Source organism: Heloderma suspectum, chromosome 4 (genome assembly GCF_057233095.1).
Source record: "Heloderma suspectum isolate Gila_16-S chromosome 4, 16-S_ref, whole genome shotgun sequence".
Lineage (NCBI taxonomy): Eukaryota > Metazoa > Chordata > Lepidosauria > Squamata > Helodermatidae > Heloderma > Heloderma suspectum.
In genome coordinates this window covers 171721056-171736311 of record NC_139461.1, presented here as the reverse complement: position 1 = coordinate 171736311, position 15256 = coordinate 171721056, and the positions used below count along the sequence as shown (strand labels likewise).

The 15256-nt window shown below is 42.3% G+C and overlaps 1 protein-coding gene across 4 annotated transcripts in view; it reads left to right on the top strand.

Annotated features, from left to right (window-relative positions):
* The window catches only part of ACBD6 (acyl-CoA binding domain containing 6), a 143040-nt gene that overhangs the window by 116557 nt on the left and 11227 nt on the right, over positions 1-15256 (top strand). The gene's annotated exons all lie outside the window — the stretch shown is intronic.

Genomic DNA, 15256 nt, shown 5'->3' with positions numbered 1-15256 from the left:
GCCAGCAAATGGGATGACAATCCAATTTCCCCTGATTCCATCAAGACACTCTCAAAGCATTAGCTTGTGCAGTTAAAAGAAAAAAGAAAACACGCATACACACATGCTTGACCCTCTGCACCTGATAGCTCAGAACAGTGTCTTGATGTGTAGGTATTTACTCACCGCTATATACTTATGGCACTCAGGTACATTTTGGTAGATCAAAATCATACTGCCAAGCCAGCCATGGATGTCTACAAGAAGGAGCAAGAGGGTGCCCCAGGAAGGGGCAAGAGGGTGAAGTGAAAAGGAAACATAGTAGACCATTTTTATATAGTACCATGCAGATCATAGGAAAGATATAGAGGAGGCTCTTAATCAAACAAGTTAGCCCCTTCAGTTTCCAGATTCCCCTTCCCTAGGAAGCACCCAGGTTGGTCCTGGCAGTATATTAGAGTAGAATTGGGGAACCTTTTTTCTGTTGAGGGCTATATGCCCTTAAAGGTAATCTGTTGGGACCACATGCAGGCAGTGTGTGGTCCAGAGCCACCCCCATTCTTTTTGTCTTAAAATCACCATCACCTCACACTGCTTCTTTCACTCTTAAGAGAGGAAGAGTGTAGGGTGGTGATAATCTTAAAGTGAGATCATAATAACAACCGCCCTCTGTCTGTCTCACTCACACACACATGCACACACTGTGTGTATGAATGGAGGTACTGGTATCAAGGGTATTTGTGGATGGATGGATGGATGTTGTGTGTGTGAATGGATTCACCCATACTCCTAACACCCCATCTGTCTATTCTCTCTCTTACACATGCATGCACAGACCCCCCCATTCCATCCAACCCTTTTCTTTCTCAAATACACTCCAGAAAAGGAGGTGCCTTTTGAAAGTGGGGATCCAGCTGGAGCCATGCTCTCAAAGTGCTCAGTTCTCCCTGCCCAGGCCACCCCCTCCCAGACTGGGCAGAGATACCTTTTGAAAGTGTGGATCCTGCTGTATCCGTGCTTTCAAACCTGTCTCAGGTGGCAAATTTTGAGGTGCTTTTAAAGGGCAGCAAACTTTTAACGTAGTTAACATTTTACCACAATGGAGGGGTACCATCTGAATTTTCTACCTCCGGCACCTGAATGGGGCTGTGACTGCACTTACTGCAGGCAGGACAGCCCATTTTTGCCCCTGCAACAGCCATGTCCCTGAAGTTTTCTTTTCCCCATTGAAGCACATGGCCTTCACAAGTACAGGTGAAAGTGAAGACTCCAATATGCAGTCTGCCTCAAACAAAACAATATAGCAACGGGTGCCCCTAACCTACTGCTCTGGAGTTAGGGGAGCACAAGCATATCTATGTTGATAATGGTGCTTTATAAAGTAGACTTTTATTTTCAGCAAAAGAACTGTCTCAGTGATATTAAGGTTAGTAATTAATTTTCAGTTTTAAATGTACATTTTTTGTAGAAAATGTAGTTGACCTGTCAGCCATAAATGCAACCTCACTCATGGGGAGGTATGGGGCTCTGTGAGGCACTGGGAAATAATGCTGGGAGATTTGGACTTTACCATTTCTTGGTCACTGGTTCAGGTTAGCTTTGGATGAGCAGAACCTGAGCAGCATAAGCTTCATGGGTCAGTACTACACCAGTAGGTAAATATTAGAAGAAGAAAAAAACATGTGTTATCATTGTCTGAGTTGGTCAGTTTGGCAGCCATTTAAATTCTCTGCATTATTGTCCATCCAAAATAGCTTTTTCTTGCCCTTTGTATCAGGTTCTTTGTTCCAATCTGACAAATGATTGTGTTTCATCTGAAAAGTTAACAAAGCTTTCTAACTTGACAGGACAGCTGCCCCCAACACAATAATATCACATACAGTAGCAGTAATATTTTAAGCCTGGGGGGTGGAATTGTTCTGTTCATGACCTCCCATCCCAAGCCTTTATCAGTCAGCCCTGCCACCAGGAAGAGCCAGCATCTGCAGATAGTCCAACTGCCTGGGTGAGGTAATGCCCCATCCCCTCAGGACCAAAACATCTGGTGTTACCTGGCCATGGTTGTACATTTCCAGGTGGGCATTATTCTTCTGTATGGTCATCATTGAGCCTTCAGGAAGCAGTAGCTGAAACATCTTGTATCCTTTACTAATAGTGAACTCTGTTAGTAAATAGAGTTCTCCCAGTACCCATCTTTATGTAGCTAAAAGGGCACCATCAATGCACAAGATCTTTAGGAAAAAGCCCCAGGGGCAGGGATGGGAGCAAAAACAGCCCAATGAGGACTGAGCATGCTCAGCCATAGAACATTGGATCAATTGGAAAAGAAAACTTGGGTAAGGGAAAATGAAATGGGTTGGCTGAGTGGAAATGGCTGGTAAAGAGGAAGGTGTGGCCATTACAGTCTAGGAGGTATCAAAATGCTACTGATCAGCTGACAGGTGGGCAGCAGAGGCTAGCTGAGAGAGAAGGCATGGAGCGCAGAGAGGCTTAGGAGGAGAGTAGAAAGTGGGTGGTTATTTATTTTTTTAATAGCCCTCCTAATGTAAATTACAAAGCAAATCCAATTCATTGTACTCATATTGCAGGTTGGAAGCAGGTGTGGCTGGGAGATAGTGGTTTATGAAAACCCTGCAGTGTTGTCCAGCAGTATTAGATCTTTATTTGCAGGCCAGGGGTTGAGCTGACACAGGAAGTAGCTTACAACAACCCACCATAATATCCATCGTTTATCCCTACTTTGCAGGTTGGGCTGAGAGAGTAGTATACAACAAGCCTGCAGTATAGTTCAGTATTATACCCCTATTGCAGTTTGGGAAGCTATGCTGAGAGAAAGTCGTTTATAGCAGCCTTGCAATATAGTCCAGTGTTAATATTATAGGTCAGAGATGGGGCTGAGGCTGTTTTGGATTCAAAAAATTCCCCATATGTCTCAGGTTGTAGTGACAAGCTCTTTATTAAACCCCTAGTGATTTCAGGTGATCATGTTGAAGTCACTGGATCTTATAGGGATGGAGATAAATAACGCACCAAGTTTATAGGAAAGTTAAGAATGTATTGAAAGACACCCAGTTGAACGTCTGTTCCCAAGTTTACAATGGACTAATGTTTGGCTCAAAAGGCCCCGAAGTTGGCAGTACTACCCCAAAGTAATCAATAAACAGAATAAATCCTCTACTTACTCTTTCATGCTCACGCACATGCTGCTAATTGCTGGCCCCACAAGTTAGCAAGAAATGAGCCCCTTTTGGATCATGGGAGTGAAAGTGCGCACTTCCTGATCCAATGTCCACTGAAGAACCCCTGCCCCCCCTCCCCCCCGGCTCAGGGGAGTCTTAAACCATTCCTTCAGTTTTAGGAGAGTTTCGTCTAAGGGCTCACAGTTCTCATGGATTTTCCAGTGGCAAAGAATTATTGCAACGTCTTCGGCCCTAATATTGTTGCTTCTCTTTGTTCACACACATTTCCCATGTAACCCCCCCCCCCAACTCATCCAGCCTTCCTGTTGCAAGAAAACCATTCTCTCCACATTCTCTCCTTCCTGCATTACTAACAAATACACTGGGTGTTCGGAACACACAGTTGTTTTGGAAAGCAATCCCACATTCAAGAGATTCACAAATTGTTACATTGACAATTTGGAACGATTTTGCACAGGCTTTGAAAGTTCACAGGCATCTCCAAGTCTACAAGGTTACTTGTTATCTCTAAACAAGGTGAAGAGGCCAGAGAGGAGGCCTAAAGGAGAGAAGGAATTATTCTAAATTTGATTGGAAATGAGGAAGGGGAAATGGATAATAGGGAAATTACCTTTATTGACAGGAATAAATGTGTAAAAGAGAGAGATTAGTCATAAGTAAATGAAAGATATTAATAAATATTATATTAAAAACACGTCATGACCAAAGGTCATTCGACTTAATTTGCCCCGTCAGACTTCCTCCCAGGCCAAAACCAGCACTCAATTACATGCAGAAGGCTTACGCTCCACTGAGTTGCATGCAGATTGGTTGCATTTTTAAATGTTCAAAAAATTAATTTTGCAGATGAAGAAAGGCCCAAGTTAGAGCAGTTAGCATCCTATCTTTGATGGTGACTTTCCATTTTTGTTTTGTTTTTTAGCCTCCACCACACCAGTGATACACTGCAATATTTTGTTGCATGGTTCCACTTGTATTCCGTGATTTTATAATAACGTATATTGTACCAGAAGACAAAAAGAAAAACCTGTCTCACTTAATGTATCAAAATAAAAGGCAGCTATATCTTGCAGGATAGTCTCTGAGTATGTTCAGGATTTCAGTGTTAGGAATAAAAGAGGTGTGGGAAAAGCAACTGACTAAAGAAAACTGCCCACAATTCAAACTTACAAAGCAATTAGTGAAATGGTAATGCAGCAAACCATTATGGCACTGTTAGCATTATTAGCATTTCACAGGCAGATTATAATGCCTTACCGTTTGAAACACTATATTATTCATCTTTATTCCAAAATGCAGAATATCGGGAATGAATAAACAAAAGCTGAACAAGCCAGACCTTGTGCTGTAACTCAGTGGCATTCAGCCTTTCTGAAACCAGGTTAAGGATGGGTGCTTGGACAGTTGTGCCCTGATACAAGCAGACTGTAGGTTTTATAAATACATACAGAAATAATTAAAATCTAAGGGGTTTAGAAGGGGTAATCTCCTTTCAGTAATCTCTGCCACAAAGCCTGCAAAGTCACTGCTGGCAGAGAGCCCAAATCGGACCGGCTGTTGGATATCAGGACAGCACATGTGGCTTGGAGTTCAGAGAGATTAAGTGAAACCATTGCCCTGCTGGCCTCTCAGGCAGATATGAGGCTCTGTAATATGGTCTTCCTTCACTGGCTAAGGTGAAACCCCAGTAGGGCATCATTCTAGTGCCAGAGCGCAGGTCAATGTTCAGCTGATATCAGGGGATAAAGAAGCATGCACAGAAAGGGTGAGCTTCATTGTAGCATGCTGTAAGGTACCCTGGAATGGATGCAGAAGGGCTTCTGTTCTTTGAAACCGGGTAGCTCCAGTTCTGAGAGTAGCTACAGTAAATGTTAGACATATTTCAGTAAAGTGAGTTCCTTGAGCAATCCCCCAGCTAACCAAAATCAAATAAAGTGCAATGAGAAAATAGAATTAAATGTTCCATGCTGTTAAATTATAATTCTGGTATAAGGTAAAACAATCGTCATAATTCAAAACATGTTTTTGATGGATGGCTGCCATCTCTGGCTTTGACAGAGATCATCAATTTCATCATACCTGTGATATATCAGCTTGTTCTGTGCTGTTCCTGCAAAGATGATGCCTTCCTGTTTTGGGAACATGTTGCTTTTGCAGACTTCACAGGCAATTTAAGGCTGGCCTCTTTAGGAAGGGCCTTTAGAGAATTACTATTTTTATTCCTGGCTTAACAGTTATGTCAGCGTTCCCAAACTTAAGATAGCTGAAGCACACTTTTATTTTACATTAAAATTGGAGGTACACTTCACTCTTACACTCCAAAAAAGTGTACTTTAGAATGTGTTAGTTGCTGTCCGGGGATCCCATTTCCTGTGTTCTTGCATGTGACTGTTCTGAGTATGCCTCCTGATTGGAAGGAGGCAAGCCCCAGAGTAGTGACTGATGCAGAAATGCAACAGGCAGACACCTCTGAGGGTGGATCCTCTACCCAGTGCATAGACTGAGCATAATTTCCCAACTTCAGAGTAGGTTAATTGGAAAGAAACAAAGAGGCCAGAGTACTGAATTATGAAGGCACACAGAGAGCTGCCTCTGTGAGGCTGGGTCGTTTGTGCTGACAGGAGCCTTTAATTTATCTCTCACAGCACACCTGTACCATAACACTCAGATTGGGAATTTCTTAGTGCTTAGGAATAGTTTGTATTAAATGTTTACTGTATATAATATTGCCAAAATATAAGTGGGGACTGGCTGTACATTCCCCAGCAGCCTAGAACCGGAGCCAGTTTGTGCTGTTCCATGGAGGGAGGGTGAGGAAAAAGACACCTGTTTTTCTTCCCATTCTCCAGAAACCGTCCTATGCTGTGCTAAATAGTGCTGAAGACTTGGTTTGGAGCTGGCTGCCAACTGTGAACCTGAAAATGTTATTAGAGGGAGAGAAAGTGTGTGTGTGTGTGTGTGTGTGTGTGTGTGAGAGAGAGAGAGAGAGAGAGAGAGAGAGGTGTCTTTTTTCCTTCCCCCTCCCTCCTGAAACCTCACTTTATAGAGGGGAGTGGAGAGTTTTCATACCCCATGGTACACATTCAACTGACTCTAAATGTTAGGGCGTGAGCAGGCCAATTCTTTTCCCTTCCCTGTCCATTTTCCATAGGTCTTGGATGTTGCTGAACATTAGTCCTTTTGGGGCCAGTTTGGATATTATTTTTGTTTTGTTCTTTTCATTCTTTTAATTTACAACGTAAGTACTTCTGTGTACATGGGAATCCTGCAAGTATGCAAAAAACCCACTACCTTATTTTTGGTGGCTCTGTTTCTCTTCAAAACTGAGGGGCATAGGAATACCTCAGATTGGTTGAAGAGGGAAAAAGTGGGGACTGCCAACAAAATACTGTAGCGTATCTCTAGCCCCAATGGGAATGTTCTTGTTCGGCCTCCAGCCAGCCTAGAACTGGAGCCCTGGAGCACTATTAGGAGGTCATGTGCAGGACGGGAATTCAAGAGGAGGAAAAGGCACCTTTTTTCTATCTCATTCTCCTGAAACCTTCCCCCACTGGCTATAAGCACTGACGTGCTCAGGTTTAGGACTGATTAGGTACAAGCTCTAAACTTGAGTGCTTTATTGCAGTATAAAAATATTATATTGGCTTCACAAAATAAGGCTGCAATCCTGTACTCAATTACCTAGGAATAAGTTCCATTGAACTGAATGAGGCTTACTTTTGAGTAGACGTGGCTAGGATTACACTGCTGCATATTCTTGTACCTGTTAGCTTCCTCTTTGTGTGTGACTCACACATATGGACAGTCACAGGGCAGAATCAAACGGAGTACTTACACCCGCACTGATTCCTTTCTGCCCCACTGATTCCCTTGTGCAAGTGGTGGGTGCTGCCAGTTCCCAAGCGGGACCTACCACTTGCGCAAGGGAGATTTAACACTTCCTAGGGGAAGCCCCGAAATGAGCAAAAACGCTCGTTTCTGGAAGGAGGCAGGTCAGGGGAGCTTGCATAAGGAAGCTCCGCCGACCTGCCTCCTTCTAGAAACGAGCATTTCCACCCATTTTGTATTGCCCCAGAAGCACTAAATTGCCATTGCTCAAGCAGTGAGGGGGTGCTTATGCAACAGAATGGGAGGAGTGGAAGAGAATCATTGGAGATGGAAGCCCTCTGTTGGATTCTGCCCATATGGTCTACTGTTTTCCTGATTACATCAATAATCCTGATGTTTGAAGTCCAGAACCTTTTTGTATAGTTTGCAGAGCAACTAAATATGAAATGAGCACAGGATTTGACGTTTGCCATAATTTAAATAATACATTTTCTGTAACTTGGGTGGTGTTGGGTACTATTATATATAAAATCCTATACATATATATTTTTATACCAACATAGAATAATAAATGCTTTGGAATACTTTTCCAGTACACCTCCATGATCCTAATTTTAGTCTTCCCTTCCCACCCACCCCCTGCCAGTTTTAGAAGTTTCAGTCCTGCTCTAAATCTAATGTGGTATAGTTGCTAGAATGTTAGACTTGACCTGGAGAGATCTGGGTTCACATCCCCACCTGGCCATAAAGCTCAAGTGTGGGTTCAAATCCCCACTTGGTTACTGGGTGGACTTGGGCCAGTCCCTGTCTTTCAGCTTAAACTCCTATAGAGGATTGTTGTGAAGATAAACAAGAATAATAACAGCTGGGATTCTAAGAGCTTCTTAGACTCACTCGGGATTGTGCAGACTCAATGGTTCCTTTTTCTAGTATTGGTTTCTTTTAAAGAGAAGCTTAAATATGAAGTCAGCCAAGAGAAGCAAATGCTCTATTAAGTACATGGTTAACATAACTGCAGCTCAAATGGGTATCATGCTAAATTTGAAAGTACAGGACTTCCAAGTCCAGACCCCTACTGCATTGGAAGGGGAATCAAAAGGGTTAAATTTCCAAGCTGTAGAAGCAGATTGTGTTTTCCTTCTATGATCTGGGCTGACAAGACATCAGTATTCTATTCATCTGTTGGGAATTAGGCTGTTAATCCAATCAATGACTCTTGAGTGAGCTGCGGCCTGCCTTCCCACTAGGGAACAATCGGATCAGACGGCAGATTGTTTAAGAGCACAACGCTGTCCCAGTGTCAGGTGGAATTCTTGAGCGTTCCCTGGTGAATTGGGGCTGGGGGAAACTGTCTCAGACCATTTATCGTGCTCTTTGAATAACCAGGTACCTGCCTCATCCATACTAAAGTGATAAGCAATTGGAGAAGGCAGAAGGGAGTCACTGACTGAAATGCTGGAAAAAGGGCTGCCATAAATAGATGACGGGCTTCTGATTTAAGTCTTGGTGTTCATTAAGTATGTTAAAGAAAAAGATTGCCTTGTTGAGCTGAATAGTTGCTCAGTAGTTGTTTATGCGGTCTCGTGTGTTTTGGCCACATTGAGCGTTTTCTTCTGGAATTGGAAAGGTGAAATATAAATCTCCCCAGTTAATCATATGGTGGAGAATGTTTCTGTATACTGACAGGTCTGAATATGTGAAGTGAACTTCCCTAAACTGGAGCAAGCTTTCTTAGGATAAGCACAGAGCTCCTGGCTTGAAGGCACATGATTTAGTTCTACCGCTGAAGGTTAGCTCCGGACCCATAAGCTTCTTGTCACAGTCTGCCTGGAAATGATACGTAAGCTTCTCTGTGTTGTTCACAGGAAGAGCAGGGTTTACATGCAATGACTAAAACACATTCTGTCATTGTAATACAGGTGCCTCTGCCATCTGGACAGACTGCCTTTCTTTTCCCTTAGTTGTGTTTGTGCACTCCCAAATGAGTCCTCAGAGAACTGATACATTTGAGGAAGTGCAGCTATGCAAGAAGAGGTATGCCAAATCTGCAAAAGGGCAGGTGGCTGTTCTTGCTGGCTGCTCGGTATCAATGTCTATGTATATGCACTTGCATTAACTTGAGGAATCCCCCCCTCCTACTTTTACATTTTTTCATGTTGGAGAATTAAGGTGGAGTAACTGGTTGTTAATCTTAGGATCAGCAGAAGATTGCATTTCACAGTTTTTAGTTTTCGGAGGCAGTTTCCCTCTTCTAAGTATGAGAAAGAGGATGGTTGGAACTTCAAGCCCCTTTGCCTTGAACTAGAAGGAAGGAGGTTATTGTTACCAGTTCCTTCTCTGAAATTCCTGGTTCTCCCTCTGACCATGGGGAGTCAAGGAGCTCCTTCCTGCTCCTTCTGCCTTTTTTATATGCATCTCTCCAGCCATGCCTGTTGCCTAGTTCCCTTATTTTGTTTGAAAGAAGGGCCTTGCTTAGACGCAAGTGAATAACTTCAGGCTGCTGTTGCTAGGGGTGGGGGGTCTTGCTTTCCACCGCATGGGATGCCTCATGTGGGGAACCATCCACCACCTCCCCGGCAGAGTTGCTGCTTTGCCGTGACTACCCCTCTTTCTCTGCTCTATCCTCCAGCACCTTCTTCTTCCATCCCACCTCTCCCCTATCAGTAACCCTGCTCCTGCACTGGGGAACCTCAGGAAGCGGGGGAACCTCCTGCACTCTGAGTAACAATGCAACTTTGTTTCAGTGTTTTTAAAAGAAAAATAGGATTTCTTCTTTGATTGCTTTGCATATTTTCATAAGCATGTGTAGTGTATATACTAACAGGAAAATATTTTCCTGTTAGTGTATACACTATACTACATTGTATAGCAACAGGAAATAAAAGTCTGACTGAAGCTAGATGAACATAAGGGCTTGGACTCCATAAAACACCAGTACATTCCTTCAGAGTAAGCAGTCTGTGGACTGAGACCTAGTCTGTTGCTTACTGTGTTTGCTGTTGCTTGTATATTCTAGTAGGTTTTGCTCGCCAGTCATTAGAGTGTAAAAATGTTACAGTAAATTGGGCTCCCCAAAATAATGGGCACATAGAATCTGCACATATAAAGAGAAAATACTTTAAACACAAACAGAAATACTGTGGTATTTTTTATACACATACATTACATAGTTGTAGAACTGTGGTTTACAAAATCTAATAGTTAAAACATTGAAGCTCCATTGGTTATCATGGAAAGTCCTCTAATACTTTCTAAAAATGTAGTGTAAATAGTGGTCACCGTGGCCTTAAATTGCATAATCCTTATCATAGATGTTATCTCATGCAATTTCTGCACAATTTCTAGATCTTGAAATGGAAATAGACTGTTGGTTCCATAATACAGAATAGAACAGGCAGCATATGTATCAGAGCTGATGTAACTACAGTAAAAAGGTTGGGAGCAAGCTGTAAGATCACATAGCCCCTCCTCTCTCTGGACCAAATTTCCCCCTCCTGTCATAACCGCAGTTAAGTACTTTAAATACTGATGTGAACCGTGGTTTAGGCTAACTAGGTTTCCTGCTTAAGCAAACCAGGGTTTGAAGCTGGTTAAGAATTGGGGTACAAATAAGTAGGAACCTAGCTGCCTCATACTGAGCAAAACTCAGGGGTGGTGAACCTCTTGCAGCTTGAGGACCAAATTCAATTTCAGAGAAGCTCTTGGGGGCTGCATTCCAGTGGTGGGCAGGGCCAAAGGCAAAGGGGTGGGCCCAAAACATGAAAAATGCAGCCATGTTTTAGCTTAAAGCCCTTACTGCCAGTAACCAAGCCTCAGAAGAGGCATTTCAACCTTTCAGAATGGGAAGAAACAGTACAGAAGCTGGGAAGCCACCCAATGATTAGAGGTCATGGGAAGGGGCATGGGTGTCTGGGGAACACCAGAGGATCAGATTGGGATTCCAGTAGGGCCGGTTTGGCCCTCAGGGCTGAAGTTTCCCACCCTGATCTAACTAAATATTGCTTGCACCAGCAGTGGGGAACCTTTTTAAGTTTAAGGCCACATTCCCTTGGGGAAAAGTGATTGTGGGCTGCCTACTGACTATGGGCTGTACTGGAGCTGGTGACCAGCAGGGCCAAAGCGAAAAATGGGCCAGAAACTCCTCTTGTGTGCATGCTGTCTTTGCAACTTCCTTTTCTCTGTGTCAGACAAACACAGATAACGCATTCTCACACATCCATCCCCACACACATCCACCCCATTCACACGCATCTATAGACATCTCTCCCATTCATACGCATCCATCGATCCATAGACACCCTCCCTGATTCATACACACATATCCATACAACCTCCTCCTTTACACTACGCACATCCATATATTCCCCCATTTACAATGCACACATATTTATATATCCCCCCATTTATACCACGTGGACCCACACATCCCTCCTGCAATTCACACACCCATTCACAGGTATGCATCCGTCCATTGATGCTCATTGATAGCCAGATGGAACCTTCAGGTTCAAAGGCTGTGGTGCCATTGAATTCATGCTTTTGGGGGGCATCAGAAGTTGGGAGGGATATTGTCCCCAAATCCTGTTCATTGACGTCTCAGAAGCATTAGGCTGGCCACTGTGAGAAAGAGGATGCTACCCTGTATGGACCCTGGATCCAATTCAGTAGGGATCTTCTCATGTTCTTATCTTTTCCAGTCTTTTCCCCTTCAGAACGCTTTCCTGTGAATAATTCAATATTCAACAAGTCCTTAATTCATTTGGTGCTGGGGGAGGAGAACAAGGTTCTGTAACGTTTCCTAAACAATCTTTTGCTTCTTCATTGTGTTGGCCTCCCTGCCACTCCTTTCAGCGTTTGCATAAAGTAAAGCCATATAAATAACAACAAAAATTCTGAAGTTGTGTATTTTAGCATTGGTTATAGCTCATCTTTCTGTGAACAGAGATAATTTCTTCCATTTGTAGTTGTTCATGAGACCTTCATTTTCTCTTCGTACTTACGTTCACACCCTTGGGCAACAGTTGCTTACATGGAAACTAATAGGAAAGCTATGTTGTTTTTAAGTTGTCCTTAATTGAATGTGATATAGGGCAATAGAAGCTTAATATTGCCAACCATCTTTAAAATGGATGACAGTTTGAGAGCTGCTGTGAGCAACTTACTGGATGAGCTTCCAAGACCTGTGTAATGCAAGAACTCAGCCTTGGTATGGATGTAATGACTCCTATCCTGAAGAAAGGTGAAATATAAAATCGTGATCAATTAACAATTTTTCCCATATTTCAGTAGTCCTTAGTTCTTGTTGATAGGTACAGCTCCAAATGAGCTACATTTAGGCAGTAATTCATCTTGGAACAGAACAGGGTATAAATAACTGTGGCAAATATCCCCTCTTCTTGCTTAGTAACTCAAAATGAAACTTAATTATCTTGCTCAGTTTCCAAGAAAAAAAGATCAACTGTTGTCACTCAGTTCCATTTGCTTATTTATAGTTGCATTTTTACAGTAGGGCTGGAAATTTCCCCTAGTAGTTGCCCAGAGACCATTTATCAGGGTTACACATGGAAAGCAGTGTTTCTGTACCATTCCACATTGTTCAGATCAGTTTTCTTTTATATTAAAACAATGTCTGCATCCTAAAAGTTTCAGACAACTTTTGGAGATTTATATAATCCCATCCATTTTGTTTGGTGATAGAATGCTGCCAAGTAAGAATTTAAAGAGCCCTACTTTTGTGTGACTTGCTTCATTGTGAGGCAATGGGACTTCTATGGAGACCAGTAGAATTAGGTGACAATCTTATTATTTCCCTTCAACCAGAGCAGTGGCACTTACTTAAGGCCTCCTTCTCCTAATGAGTTTTTATGCTGAAATTTCTCAGGATTAAGAATTAGATTTCCTTCCTCTTGAGTGGGGCACAGTCTCTGTCCAGCATAGAGTAGCTGGACGCCCATTAGGCATGGTACTCTAGGCAATAAAACCAAGAACACAGTTCTGTGCAGGCACTTGAAAATACTTAATGGGCATATATGGGTCAGCCTCTTCAGGTTCATTGGATTAAAAGTGGAAAATAAAAAAAATGTATAACACTAACATGGTACAAGCAATTTGAGTAGCATTCAACTTAATGGGAACACTCAATGGTAATATTTTCTTACTATTCCAGATTCTTCAATTAAGGAAATATTTATATGACTTTGACTTAAAACAATTTAACATTGTAAAAAAAATTACAGTAAAAATAATAAGGGCTGATAAAACTTTACAGTGGAAGCTGTGGATTACTTTGATCATGTGATAAGTCTCCATACTAGTATTACACATAGAAGGATGGAGACCCATCATTCTTGGAGCAGTGCAGATGGTGCTCAATTCTCAGATGTTGAGGCCCCAGCAAGAGTCACCTTCATGTGGTAGATAAAACATTTAAGGGTTGGCTCAAAGAGCCAGTATATCTGTGTGTTTAAATTGTAAGCCAGTTTTTAATAACGAAGAGTCTTGTGGCATCTTAAAGACTAACAAATTTATTCTGGCATAAGTTTTCATGGACACTATCCACTTCATCAGATACAGGCATCTGATGAAGTGGACAGTGTCCACAAAAGCTTATGCCAGAAAAAAATTGTTTGTCTTTAAGGTGCTAGAAGACTCTTGTTGTTTTTGCTGCCACAGACTTAACACAGCTACCCCGCTGGAACCAGTTTTTAATGTCATTCATATTGACAGTCTGTTGTGACATCCACAGTTTATATGTGGTCTTTGTTGGTCTGTGAACAAATGCTCAAAATACCTATTTTGCAAACAGTCAATTTTATGTCTTCTAATCCAGGAAGAAGAGAATTGGTTAGATCTTCAAGTTAGTTAAAAACAAGCAAATCCTGACATGATTATAGTCTTTTCAGACTTATCATTAAAAAGTAATGCATTGGGCAGCTCTGACAAGCAATGAAGACACTGTGCATTTTTCTTTAGCATAGTTGAGATACTACATCACAGGAAGTGTTTACAAGTCTTTCTCGAGGGTGCAGCACCGAAGGGGGGCACCCACGTGAGTGGGCCCAATCTTCACTGCTGACTGTAGGGCACCTGAGACCCTCCTGTGGTACGAGGGCCTTGGCAGTTGCCTTCTGCTGGTGGCCTTGCATGTTTGTTACAAAAGCCAGCGGGAATGTACCTTCCCCCATGTGCTAAGCTAAATTCCTCTAAATTCTTCAGTGCCTTTTCCCTTGACTTGGATGTGAGCAGGGCTGAGATCATGTGTATGTCCACTAATATAATGCTGTTTCAGGTCCTTGTCTTTTTGTCATTAGCACTTTATTTCAGACTAATAAGATTGTGCTTGTCTTATCTATGTCAAAGCATATCTATACAATTGCAAATTCACCATAGTTCGCTCTATAATCTGGAGTGCCTTTGTCCAATATAACGTTCAGTAAAGTGAAGCAAGTCCTTTTATGCTGAGCTCCAAATTTCAGGGAGCCCAGCTGTCAGGCCTGGGGGCTGATAGAGGCAGGAGCATGATCCATATCATGCAAGATCAAGTTTTAGCAAAGGCAGGTAGATGAAAGTCCAAAGGTCTTTATAATCAGAACCGAGCAAGTCAAGTTCTAGAAAAGGCAGGCCAGGGTTTGAAGGGCCAGAGGCAAGAATGTAACTGAGGTCAGCCTCCAAAGTAGAAATACTAGAGTGCAAGAGCCAGACCAAGTATGGAGTCAAGTTAGGCAGAGGCCAGAATCTGAGATGGGAAAGGGGGGCAAAGCAGAGTCCTCACCTTCAAGATGAGCAATCAGAAGACCAGGCTCTGTGGCCAGGGCCTTATACAGCAAATAAGGATTGGCCCATGGGGTCAGTTGACAATGTTCAGTCCACAGTCTAGATTCTGTAGAAATCTCCAGAGACTATACATTGTAGATGCAAGTTTCACATCCCATTAATTGAGTTAAAATTCAAATAGGAATGTAAATCATGGCATTTTAATTACTTTATTTTTAATATTTTTACCCCACTCTTCAAACCTGAAAAGAATTCACAAACAGCTTACTGAATTAAAATCCATACAGTCAATAAAACAATAAACAGTGGAATAAAACAATACAGCAAAACACCATACCAGCATAAACGAGTTTTTAAAATCTGGGAGAATAAATAGATATTCACCTGGTGCCGAAAATATATCAAAATCTGTGCCAGGCAAGCCTCCCTGACAGAAGAGTTCCAGAAACAGGGTGCCACAGCTGAAAAGACTGTTT